Source organism: Gopherus evgoodei, unplaced genomic scaffold, assembly GCF_007399415.2.
Source record: "Gopherus evgoodei ecotype Sinaloan lineage unplaced genomic scaffold, rGopEvg1_v1.p scaffold_60_arrow_ctg1, whole genome shotgun sequence".
Classification (NCBI taxonomy): Eukaryota; Metazoa; Chordata; order Testudines; family Testudinidae; genus Gopherus; species Gopherus evgoodei.
In genome coordinates, this window is record NW_022060081.1 from 267,009 (window position 1) to 280,226 (window position 13,218).

At 57.1% G+C, this 13,218-nt stretch overlaps 2 pseudogenes; one reads left to right on the forward strand and one right to left on the reverse strand.

The window, feature by feature from the left end:
* LOC115643461 overlaps positions 1-13,218 on the reverse strand; it is a 591,865-nt pseudogene that overhangs the window by 154,201 nt on the left and 424,446 nt on the right.
* The window catches only part of LOC115643475, a 41,303-nt pseudogene continuing 33,731 nt past the window's right edge, over positions 5,647-13,218 (forward strand).

The window sequence follows — 13,218 nt, forward strand, 5'->3', positions numbered from 1 at the left end:
TAGGGTTCCTATGGGAAGGGCACTTGGAGCTAGGGTTAGGGTTCCCATGGGTAGGGCTTCCCACCCTAGGGTTAGGGTTCCTAAGGGTAGGGGACCCCACCCTAGGGTTAGGGTTCCTAAGGGTAGGGGACTTGGAGCTAAGTTAGGGTTCCTATCGGTAAGGTGCCCTGCCCTGGGGTCAGGGTTCCTATGGGAAGGGCACTTGGAGCTAGGGTTAGGGTTCCTATGGGAAGGGAACTTGGAGCTAAGTTAGGGTTCCCATGGGTAGGGCTTCCCGCCCTAGGGTTAGGGCTCCTAAGGGTAGGGGACTTGGAGCTAAGTTAGGGTTCCTATCGGTAAGGTGCCCTACCCTGGGGTTACGGTTCCTATGGGTAGGGCACTTGGAGCTAGGTTTAGGGTTCCTATGGGTAGGGGGCCCCACCCTAGGGTTAGGGTTCCTATGGGTAGGGCACTTGGAGCTGGGGTTAGGGTTCCTATGGGTAGGGCACCTTTAGCTAGGGTTAGGGTTCCTAAGGGTAGGGAACTTGGAGCCAGGGTTAGGGTTCCTATCGGTAAGGTGCCCCGGCCTAAGGTTCGGGTTCCTATGGGTAGGGTTTCTTGCCCTAGGGTTAGGGTTCCTATGGGTAGGGCACTTGTAGCAAGGGTTAGGGTTCCTATGGGTAGGGCACTTGGAGCTAGGTTTAGGGTTCCTATGGGTAGGGGGCCCCACCCTAGGGTTAGGGTTCCTATGGGTAGGGCACTTGGAGCTAGGATTAGGGTACTTATGGGTTGGCCGTTCCGCCCTAGTGTTACAGTTCCTATGGGTCGGGCACTTGGAGCTAGGGTTAGGGCTCCTAAAGGTAGGGCCCTTGGAGCTAGGGTTAGGGTTCCTATAGGTAGGGCACTTGGAGCTAGGGCTAGGGTACCCATGGGTAGGCCGTCCCACCCTAGGGTAAGGGCTCCTAAGGGTAGGGCACTTGGAGCTAGGGTTAGGGTACCCATGGGTAGGCCGTCCCGCCCTAGAGTTAGGGATCCTGTGGGTAGGGCACTTGGAGCTAGGGTTAGGGTACCCATGGGTAGGCCGTCCCGCCCTAGAGTTAGGGATCCTGTGGGTAGGGCACTTGGAGCTAGGGTTAGGGTTCCCATGGGTAGGGCTTCCCGCCCTAGGGTTAGGGTTCCTAAGGGTAGGGAACTTGGAGCCAGGGTTAGAGTTCCTATTGGTAAGGTGCCCCGCCCTAGGGTTAGGGTTCCTATGGGTAGGGCACTTGGAGCTAGGGTTAGGGTTCCTATGGGTAGGGTGCCCTGCCCTAGGGATAGGGTTCCTATGGGTAGGACACCTGGAGCTAGGATTAGGATACCTATGGGTAGGGCACTTGGAGCTAGGGTTAGGGTACCTATGAGTAGGCCATCCCACCCTAGTGTTAAGGTTCCTATGGGTAGGGAACTTGGAGCTAGGGTTAGGGTACCTATGAGTAGGCCGTCCTGCCCTAGGGTTAGGGTTCCTATGGGTAGGGCACTTGGAGCTAGGGTTAGGGTACCTATGAGTAGGCCGTCCCGCCCTAGGGTTAGGGTTCCTATGGGTAGGGCACTTGGAGCTAGGGTTAGGGTTCCTATGGGTAGTGCGCCTCGCCCTAGTGTTACGGTTCCTATGGGTAGGGCACTTGGAGCTAGGGTTAGGGTACCCATGAGTAGGCCGTCCCGCCCTAGGATTAGGGCTCCTAAGGGTAGGGCACTTGGAGCTAGGATTAGGGTACCTATAGGTAGGCCGTCCCGCCCTAGTGTTAGGGTTCCTATGGAGGGGACAGGCAGCTGGTGGCTATGGGGTGCTGCATTGGGCAGAAGGGGGTTCGGGCGGCAGCAGCCGGCCCTGGTTACTCCACTGAGAACGGTTGCTTCTCCCTTCCCCTCCTGTGTCCCTCCCAGGCCCTGTTGCTGGCAGAGATGGACCGGCCGCCCCGTCCCACCCCAGAGCCAGCCGCATCTCCAGGCTCCCCTCAGCTGCACCCACTAACCCCTCTTCCAGTTTGGGGGATGACTCAGGGAGACGATTTCCCACCTGAACAAGGACAATTGGCTGCAGATAAAACGGGTGGAAAAATTTCCCCAGGCTGAGGAGATTTGAAACTGACCTGTGAGAATGAGAAATGGGGCAAAGCCCGAGGAGGGGACTAGAGACCTGGACAATCACTAGGGAGAAAAGCGCCTGTGTGCGCCGGGGGGGATCTACGGGGATTTTATCCCCAGGTTTGATAGTTAGAGGAAAGGGGGAAGAATTCGGGGGAAATTATTCAGTCTCTGAGACTGAAGTGACAAAACCAGAGAGAAACCCCCCTGCCCCCTCCCCTGCGATCTCCTGCCTCCCCAGAGCCAGATCCATCCCCCCCGTCACACGGTCTGTTCCCCCCCTTCCCAGCCCCTGCCCCCCAGACACACCCAGGGGAACCCCACTGGAGCCCGGTCTCTGGCCCCATCTGACCCCCCCCTCCGCCTCTGGGGCAGCCCCTGGCTGGAGCTGCGGGGGGGGGGCAGAGGGGTCACTGCCGTGAACGCAGCTCGGAGCTGCCCCGGGGGTGGGAACAACCAGGGGGCCGGTTCCCAGGGGCGGGGGGATCTGGGCCCCCTTGTGCAGAGGGGCTTCCCTGCCTGTCCCTGCGCCCCCCCGCGACCCTTTACCTGGTCCCAGCTGGGGAAAGTCCCCCCGGCCGGGCAGGGAGGGGTTAATGCCGGGCTCCCCCCGGCACGGACCCCGTGGGGGGAGCAGCGTCTCGTACCGCCCCGCCCGGAGCAGCTGCGGGATTTTCCTGCCTCCGCCCCCGGCTGCTCCATCCAGGCCCTTCCTGCGCCTCCTGCAAACCCGGCCGGGGCTGCAGCGCTGGCAGGGACCAGGGGGGGACCAGCCCCCCCCCCCCCAGTGCCCCCCAGCCCTGCCCAGGAGCCTTGGCTGCAGCAGCTGCCTTCCCTGGGGGACCCTCTGCTCCCTGCTGAGGTTGGGGGGGACTGTTCCCCTCCCACGCTGCCCCCTGGCACCCCCTGATCAGGGCTGCCCCGGGGGGGGGGGAAGCAAGTGGGGCAATTTGCCCCAGGACCTGCAGGGCCCCCCCTGAGAATATACCATTCTATAGTATTGCAACGTTTTCTTGTGGAAGGGGCCCCTGAAATGGCTTTGCCTCAAGCCCCCTGAATCCTCTGGTGTCCCTGCCCCTGATATCCCAGTGGGGCTCCCCCGACATACCCACTGCTCGCCAGCAGCGCCTGCCTGCCCCCCAGATTCTGCCCCCATGCCTCCCCACTCACCCCAGTGTAAAACTGCTCTCCACTGATCTGTGTGGAGACGGGGAGGGCTGGCGGGGGTAGCTGGAAGGGGACCTCCACCTCTTCCCCCCCAAAAGTCAGGATCCCAGTGAGGGTCTCTGAAAGGGCCCCCCAGTTTTAGCACAGACACCCCCCCAAGTCACCAGCCTCAGGTAGAAGAGATGTTCTCTCCCCCACGAGATGTAGGGGACGCGTCCCCCATCCGGTGCTGGTGCCCCACGGTGATCTCAGGTGCCAACAACTGCATCTGGATGTGGGTATGGATCTGCTGGGAGTGGGGTGTGGGGGTGTGGATACAGGGATATCTTAGATGCCCCACAGAGACCAAGCAGGGGCATCTGGAGTCTCTGCCCCCAAACATGCTACAATGGACCTAGAGAGAACCCTGGCCGCACCCCATCCCCCAATCTGCCTTGGTCTAGGGTCCACCTCCTGACCCCTATTCTGCCCTGGCCTCGCCCCCCTATCTGGCCCAGTCTAGTGCCCCCTTTCTGCCCCCCGTTCTGCCCTGGCCCCACCCCTCAATCTGCCCCAGTCTAGATCTGGCCCTGGCTCCCCCAGACGGCACCCAGGACCCCGGCCAGCCCGCTACACAAGGGGCCGAGGGGCCGGTCAGGCCCCCAGAGGTACTGGGCACCATCCGCCAGCCCGTCCCTGCCCAGCTGGACCCAGTTCATGCCCAGCTGGCAGAGCAGGGCCGGCAGTAGCCCCCGCTGCAGGGTGGCCGCCCCTTCGCTTGCCCAATGGCCCAGACAGTGGGAGTAGGGCTGGGGCTCCCCCCACCCCCCCAGGCAGCTGCATCTGCGTCTTCCTCACCATCACCCGAGCAGCCGCTGCAGCTGGGGGGCTGGGAGCACTCGGGTGGAGGGGGGCCAGAGGGTGGATCGGGGCACAAGAGTTTGGGGCTTTAGGGGGGCTGAGGAAAGCAGAAAAATGGGGAAGTCAAGGAGGCAGTGGGAGGCGGAGTAGTAAGGGTTTGGGGGCACCTTGCGGGGGCAGGGGATAAAGTGGGGGGTGGGGAGATATTAGGGGTGGGGGGGGCGCTCTGGGGGGGTTGGATGAAGCAAGAGGTCAGGAAGAGTGGGGTGGGGCCGGGGGGGGGGGAGATCAGGGATTTGGAGAAGGGGAGAGGGGAGCTGGGGGAACCAGTGTGTTAGGGGGTGGGGATCAAGAAGGGACCTGAGGGAGATCAGGGTGCTATGGGGGGGGTCACTTTGGCTCTTGGTGCAGCTGGTAGCATGTGGGGGAGGGAGGGGCTCTGGGTACATTGACCTGGGGGGCTCTGGCCATGGAGAGGGTCCTAGTGGTGGGCCTAGGGGGCTCATGGGGGAAGTGTCTGGGGTGAGTCTCGGGGAGCACCCTGGGTGGTGTGTCCCTGCAGGCAGTGGGGGTCTCTGGCCAGGGAGGTGTCGGAGGGTTCCTGGCTGAGGGGGGCTGGGTCCCAGGGGTGTCTGGGGTTCCCCGAGTGGGGGCTGCTCCGAGTCATGCTCCTCACCAGTCAGCTGGTGCTGGACTCCCAACTCTGAATGCGGCCGGCCTCCACTCGGGTCGGGCAGGAGGGTTTCTCTGCCCATGCCCCAAGGTGGGAGGGTCCCAACTGGACCTGTGGTGGTGCGAGCCTGGGGAACTCCCTGCCACTGGACCCCGCGAGCACACGCTGGCCTCCAGCTGGATCGGAGACAGAAGCCAGGCATCCTGAGCTGGGCGGGTGGTGAGGAGAGGGGCCAGGGCATCTTTCCTGACACCTGGCACCAGGATCCACCTCGCCCTGCGGGACTTCCCCTGGAGCCAAGACTCAGCCCTTTCCCAGAGCTGCTTGGGCAACAGGCTGCCTCTGGGTGAGCGAACCCAGGCATCCTAGCTCCCAGGACAGGGCTTCCCCAGTCCCTCCCCTGCCTCTGACCAGCAGCTACTGGCTAGCAGCTAGAGGGGGGTTGCCTGGAGCTCTGGGAGGGGAGTGGGGTCTAGTGGTTAGAGCAGGGGGGCTGGGAGCCAGGACTCCTGGGTTCTCTCCCCGGCTCTGGGAGGGGAGTGGGGGCTGGTGCGTTAGAGCAGGGGGGCTGGGAGCCAGGACTCCTGGGTTCTCTCCCCGGCTCTGGGAGGGGAGTGGGGGCTGGTGGGTTAGAGCAGGGGGGGGGCTGGGAGCCAGGACTCCTGGGTTCTCTCTCCGGCTCTGGGAGGGGAGTGGGGGCTGGTGGCCAGAGCAGGGGGGGCTGGGAGCCAGGACTCCTGGGTTCTCTCCCCAGTCTGGGAGGGGAGTGGGGGCTGGTGGGTTAGAGCGGGGGGGGCTGGGAGCCAGGACTCCTGGGTTCTCTCCCCGGCTCTGGGGACCCAGGCGTCCGAGCGCAGGGAGCGCTGCCGCCCGGGCTGGTATGCGCAGGGCACAGGAAGGGGCCGGGAGGAAGGAGGCAGGAGCCGGGGAGAACAAAGGACGGTGAGTAGATCTGGGAGGGGAGCAGAGCCTGGGCCCGGCCGGGGGGGGGTCAGTGTCTGGGGGGTTCCCCTGTGGGGGGAGGGGTGGAGCGGGAGTTGGGGGGGGTCAGTGCGGGGGGGTCCCCTGTGGGGGGAGGGGTGGAGCGGGAGTTGGGGGGGTCAGTGCGGGGGGGTTTGAACTGTCTCTGGGCAGCAGGAAATCCCCAGGGGGGGGAGGTGGAGGGGTAGAAGCCGGAGTTGCGGGGGGGGGGGGCGTAATTGGATCTGGTCCCTGTTTGTGCCACTTTCCCCCCCCCCCCATACAGATTCTCTCCAGTTCTTCCTCTTCTCTCTCCCCGTGTCACATGTGGGTGTAAAACCCGGGGTGACCCCCCCATTTCCCATCCCCCCTGTTCTCCCCATAACCCTCCAATGTCCCTTTACAACCCCCACCCATGAGGGGGGTCCCCCCCATTGTATCTGCAGCGATTTGCCCTGGGCCTGGGGGAACATTGTTGCCCCGAGTCGTCCCCCCAAAGGGGTCGGCGTCAGTGGGGCTGTTTGGGGGGAGCCCTGAGACCCGGCTGCCTCTGGGGGGGGGATGGGGGGATGGTCTCTGCCAGGGTGAGGAAGGGGGGAGCACGTGTCCCCCATGGGGACAGCCTGGACCCTGTTACACAATCCCTTGAACTGCCAACACAGTCACCCCCAGCCTCTGCCCATCCCCCCCGCTGCTTCCCTCATCCGGGGACCTTCCAGCTCCCCCTCCCCAGCCCCCTTAAAACTGGTCCCCCCCAAGGGCTCCCTGCGGCCTATGATGTGAATGGTGGTGCTGGGGGGAACCGTCACTTTTCATTTGTGTTGGACAGTCACATAAATCCAGTCGAACTGTCCCCTTTTCCCCTCTCGTTATTTAACAGCAGCATAAAATCCCCTCAGATGTTGGAGATTTTCTCTCATGTGATCAAATGGGGGAGTCTGGGACCCGTTTCCCCCACAACTCTCAAAGTTCGATATAAAAATATCCTCAAATTTTGCCTCGCTTTCTCTCTAGTTGTCTATTACTGATTTAATAGACCCTGAGAATTTTCCATCTGTCTATGATAAAATAATAACAAAATCTCAGATTTAGCCTTTTTCTCAAATTCTGGAGCGTGAATATAATTTTTTTTTGCAAATGTCGCCTCTGTTAATTTATCAAATATTGATGGGAAAGACACTCAGATTTTACCTCATATCAACAACTGCTATAAAATCCCTCTGATTTTGCACTTTCCTCTCTATAATTTGCAAAAATGGATGAAAAAATCCCTCACATTTCTGCCCTTTTCTCTTTCATTTCTGAACATCGGTCTCGAATCTCAGGTTTTTCCTCTTTCTATGTCATCATCAAACATCAGTTAAAAATCCTCTCAGATTTGGGGCTGGTCCCCAGGTTCCTAAATCCCAGCAACTTCTCCTTCCTTGGAGGGAACCTGTTCCCCTGAGTCGTTCTCCATCCTGGAGGTTGCAGGGGGTTAAATTGCCCAATGATCATCTTTCCTCCTCTCCTTTGAGAATCATTTCTTCCCTCCTTTATCTCTGTTAAAATGTTTGCCCATGAAAGAGACCAGCCACATCTTTAAAACACGTCAAAGCCAGAGGCCTCCCCCTGTTCAGGGGATCAGTGGGTCCCGGCTGGTAGCAGGAGAGTTGGCTGGACCGTTTTCTCCAGCTGGCACGGGATGAGGTCGTCACTCTGAGTGCAGCGGGGTCCAGAAGTATCCCAACCCCATGACAAAGGGTCTGTGCGAGGGGTTGATTGCCCTTGTGCTAAGATGCAGCCACCTCTGGGGTGAATCCATGGTGGCCATTATTTGCTAGTGACAGGCCAGGGACATTTCTTACCTATGTTGGCCCCTCTGTTCCTTCCCTTCTCCTATTAAAGATGCACCCCCCCCAGGGCTCCCTTTGCCTGTGTGACTGGCCAGCAGAGGCTGGTGGTAACTTTCTATCCACTTATCACCGGGGCTCCGATTTCTGCTTCTCTCCCCTCTGGAAAACTGCCGGACCTTCCGGTTCTGGAAGGAAAACTGTTGCCCCCAGTCCTTGCCCTAGATCGAGGGAGGTGGGAAGGGGGTTAGGAGTCCCACCCAGTGATTTGCTGAAGAGGATTCTGGCCTCCTCCTTTCTGAACTGTGCTTCCTGGTGTCATTGAGACCAGTGTTAATCCAGAGTCACTGCAAGGAAAGACAGGGAGTGACTCCAGATGAACAGTTGGGCAAATGAGATCAGCACCTGTCCCTGTGGGGAGGTGGGTTCATTAGCTGCTCTCCCCACAGAGCTCTGGTTGTGGATAAAGCAGGGACGGCTCGCAAACTCTGTCCCGCTCTGTTGTCAGTGTTTGACTGTGTGTGTTTCCTCTGTGTGCTGCACCAGCTCCGGCCAGGTACCCAGCACCACAATTCTGGATCGAACTGCCGCTAAGGACCACGGACTTGGGTTGAGTAGCGGAGGTGCTTGGCCAGGTTTATTGTTAACGATGCACAGTCTAATGCCTGGCAGACCGTTCGGGGACACTAACATGTGGACGCCGTTACAATGGACTTGGCTCAGAGAGTTGGTGGGACTTTCCACCCCCTCTGTGACCCCTCTCTCCTACACGGATACAAACAAGTTATGTGTTACCAGCCTTCACCTTGTGCTTGGCGGTTAGATCAAAACATCTCTATCCATCCCCCTGCCCTCCTGCCCTGATCGTTCGGAGGGGTCAGTGTCCCTGTCTCATCTGTGGGGAGTGTGTATCGGGGTGCTCTGGCACTACGCCTCTGGTAGGTGTTTACGTGACTTCTTAGTGCCTGGGAGTGCTTGTGTTTGTGCAACGCCAGCCCGGTTCTTACCAAGTTCATGGGCCACACGCTGAACTTGCAAGTTGGCATCTGTTTTGTAACAGGGCCTGACTCTTTGCTGACTTCGCTTTATAGCAGCAGGGCTTGCCTTTAGGCCTTTCGCCAGGCCTCCTGCCTCAGACGTTCTCTTTTCTACTACACTGGGGACTGGCATGAAAGTGACTCTGCACAAACAGCCTCTCCCATTAGCAATTGCCAGGAGTAAATCCAGCCATGGGAGAGCAAACAATCCGGGAATGGGACTTTTCTAGCCCGAGGGGCAGGGAGAGGGGGCACAGGAAAGAGAGATTGAAAAGGAAAATGGGGAGAGAGATTTCCAGGACTCTAATCTGCCCAGACATGTGTACTGCAGCACCCTGGGCAGAATCACTTTCCTGTGAACAAGATGAGAATGCGAGGATAGAGAATAAGACTGAGAATATATTATTCCCCTTATATAAATCCATGGTACACCCTCAGCTCGAATACTGTGTACAGATGTGGTCTCCTCACCTCAAAAAAGATATTCTAGCACTAGAAAAGGTTCAGAAAAGGGCAACTAAAATGATTAGGGGTTTGGAGAAGGTCCCATACGAGGAAAGATTAAAGAGGCTAGGACTCTTCAGCTTGGAAAAGAGGAGACTAAGGGGGGTTATGATAGAGGTATATAAAATCATGAGTGATGTGGAGAAAGTGGATAAGGAAAAGTTATTTACTTGTTCCCATAATACAAGAACTAGGGTCACTACATGAAATTAATGGGCAGCAGGTTTAAAACAAATAAAAGGAAGTTCTTCACGCAGCGCACAGTCAACCTGTGGAACTCCTTGCCGGAGGAGGTTGTGAAGGCTGGACTATAACAGCGCTTAAAAGAGAACTGGATACATTCATGGAGGTTAAGTCCATTAATGGCTCTTAGCCAGGCTGGGTAAGGAATGGTGTCCCTATCCTCTGTTTGTCAGAGGGTGGCGATGGATGGCAGGAGAGAGAACACTTGATCATTACCTGTTAGGTTCACTCCCTTGTGCACCTGGCATTGGCCACTGTCGGCAGACAGGATAATGGGCTGGATGGACCTTTGGTCTGACCCGGTACGGCCATTCTTATGTTGTTAAGAGAGAGGAAAAGCCAGTTGCTGACTCCATATCCTTCCTGCCAGGGTGTGGCTGCCCTGGGGTCAGTGTCAGCGGGAATCTCCCCAAGTCATTCCTTTGGTTCTGCTCTTTTCTAGCAGAGGCTTCGTTACTGGGACAACAAGGAGTCCGGTGGCACCTTAGAAACTAACAAATTCATTTGGGCAGAAGCTTTTTTGGGCTAGAATCCACTTCATGAGATGCATGGAGTGGACAATACATTAGGGAGGTATAAATACACAGTCCCTGAAAAGATAGGAGTTGGCCTCGTTAGCGCTGACCCCCCCACTTGGTAAGACAATTGAGTCATGGTGGATGTGGCCTATTCCTAACAGTTGACAACAAGGTCCGAGTATCAACAGAGGGGAAATTATTTTTTGCCGTGACCCATCCACTCCCAGTCTTTGTTCAGGCCTAATTCGATGGTGTCCAGTTTGCAAATTAATTCCAGTTCTGCAGTTTCTCGTTGGAGTCTAGTTTTGAAGTTTTTTGGTTGAAGAATGGCCACTTTTCAGTCTGTTATTGAGTGTCCTGGGAGGTTGAAGTGCTCTCTGACTGCTTTGTGAATGTTACAGTCCTTGATGTCAGATTTGTGTCCATTTATTCTTTTGCATAAGGACTGTCTGGTTTGGCCAATGTACATGGCAAAGGGGCATTGCTGGCACACAGCTGCTGTTGGAAATGGGCCACATCCACCCTAATTGAATTGGCTCGTTAGCACTGAGCTGCCACTTAGTAAGGCAACTCCCATCTTTTCCTGAGCTGTGCATTTATACCTGCCTATTGTATTGTCCACTCCATGCATCCGATGAAGTGGGTTCTAGCCCACGAAAGCTTCTGCCCAAATAAATGTGTTAGTCTCTAAGGTGCCACCAGTCTCCTCATTGTTTTTGTGGATACAGACTAACTTGGCTACCCCCTGATATTTGTTACTTAAAAATGTGTCTGTGAGCATAGCCTGCAGAAGGGGCCAGGTCGACACCGCAATAAAGCAATCAAGCACGTTCCCAGCATGGCAGAATATAGGATGTCTGTCTGCAGTGAAAGGGACTGGGGGAATCACGACGTGAAATGAACTAAAGCCTGTTCTGAAACCTGCACAACTGCCCTTCTCGCCCTGCCAGGCTGCAGAATGACGTCCATGTCTCACTCTGGCTCATCTCGTCCTCCCATGGGACAGGGGAGAGAAATGGCTGCAGAGGAGCCAGTTCAGGTAGGGATTAACGGGGGTGGCTGGTGGGTTCCTGCAGGAGGGACGGGGCAGCAAATACACTGGAGATGGGAAGGTTTGCGCAGTTTGGTTTGGAGGTTGGAGCAGGGCAGGGAATGCAGAGGGTGGAGAAAGGGAGGAGGCCAGGGTGTGACAAACCTGCTGGGATCTGTTTAATGAGAGGCCTAGAGTTTAGGAACAGACCCATGAGGTTGGAAGGTGGAAATACCCTAATCTGTGATACAGGAAACAACCCACCTTGATGGGGCTGGGAAAACTGACCAGACTCCCAGTGCTGGAGCCTGACCTGACTAACCAGCGGCTGCTGTGAGATATGAAGGGGGCACCCACCTGTCAGACTTAGGGGAGGTGCCCTTCCCTCATACCCAGCTTCTTACAATGAGGAGGATGTTGGGCTGCCTTGTGGACCCTGCTGGGGGCTCCATCTCCTGTATCAGTCTGTGGCTAGTAGGGGGGTGATGGATCTGCTGGGAGAGACAAGGGGCTTTCGCTTCGTCCCCTCACCCTGGTGTTTCCTGGATGCTGTGAGCGGGATGGGGGTGGGACTCTTGACTGTGAGCCACCCAGAGCTTCACTTTGGTTGGCTCCTCTCCCCCAGGAATAGTGGGGTTGTGAGTGGGGCAGCAGGTCCTGAGTGTTGGACTCTTGCTCTTTTAGGGGCCGGTGACCTTCGAGGAGGTGGCTGTGTATTTCACCAGGGAAGAGGGGGCTCTGCTGGACCCCACTCAGAGAGCCCTTTACAGGGATGTCATGCAGGAGAACTATGAAAATGTGGCCTCACTGGGTAAGGATTCCCGTCCCCTCGGTTCTTAGAAGGGGGAATGCAGAATTAAGGTTCACGCTACCCCCACAATGGAGCCTTTCCTCTGCCCTGTCTGAGCATCACCCCGACATGCCAGTGACACACACACCAGCACTCTGGGAACAGAGCATACAAACAGTCCAGCACACAGTCCAATGCCTTCTCTTTGCTGAAGCAAAACTTGGATTAGGTCCAGTGTCATGAACAGAAGCTGCCCACCCCTGGCCGGCCCTCAAACACTGAGCCTGCTCTGCACAAACCGGCTCAGAGATATCAGCCCCAAGGAGTCCTTCTGAGCCACTGACTTCGTTTGCCTCTCATTGAGCCCCGGAGACAACTAGCATGTGTGGCCCCTGGGCTGCTGCCCATCTCTGGGACAAGAGCACCCCCCTGTGCTCCTTCACGAACACAACTTACAACACTCAGCACAGAAATGAGGGATACTTGGTCTGCCAAGTTCCAGTCACACCTCTTTTTATATCACAGTCACAGCTGTGCCAAGTAATCCATCCAGCATCCCCTCACAGCTGCAGCTGACCCGGGCGCACAGCTGGGGGGTGTGCCGATAAATGCTGGGATTCCCCTCTGTGAACACAACACAAACAATGGCCCGTTCTTCGCCCTTCCTCGTATCTATTATAGAGTCAGAGATTGTAAGGCCAGAAGGGAAGATTAGGTCACCTAGTCTGATCTCCTGTGTCACTCAGGCAATAGAATTTCCTCCAGTTACTGTCGTACTGAGCTGAACCCCTTGTGCTGGACTAAATCCTCTCCAAAAAAGGCATCCAGCCTTGACATGAGACTTCCTGAGATGAAGAATCTGCCTCTTCCCTTGAACTCTGCATGAATGGCGCATGTGGGTATTTAATTACCCTGTTGGGGTTTTTTTAATGGCTCTGTGGAGGGCTTCATACCTCATCGACCCCTTAAGTCGGGGTGGGGGAGGTAATTCTGCCTCTCTTCACCTATGTCAGTTTTCTAACCCTCCCCCCACCCCAGTTTAGTCAGCCCAGTGTGGCCCAATGGCCAGGGTCTGTCTGTTGCCTCTTCCTGAGTGGGGTAATGCAGCCTAGCGGCCAGAGTCCATTCAATGTGACCCTTGGGCCATGCGGCCTAATGGCGAGAGTCAGTACAGCCACCTTTGGAGGCAAAATGGGGGCCTAGTGGCTGGTGCCTGTGATGACCCACCCAACTCCACCGGGCTCCAACCCAGGGTCCTGACAGCGGTGGAGCGTTCCGCCATGGGGTCAGTGGAGAATCCTACCAAAGCACGCTGACCTCATAAGGGTGGGAGGTACCAGTCGCTCACCCTGCCTGGGTCACTTCCTACTGGCTGTCTGGCTGCAGCCGTCCATATGGTACAGGGGCCTCCAGGTTCCTCAGCACCAGACACTCCCTGGGGTTCCGGTAGCAGCAGGTCCAGGTTTTGGGCTCCTCAACTCTCATAAGTAAAGATTGTAATGGCTTTTGTGGGCATCGCTG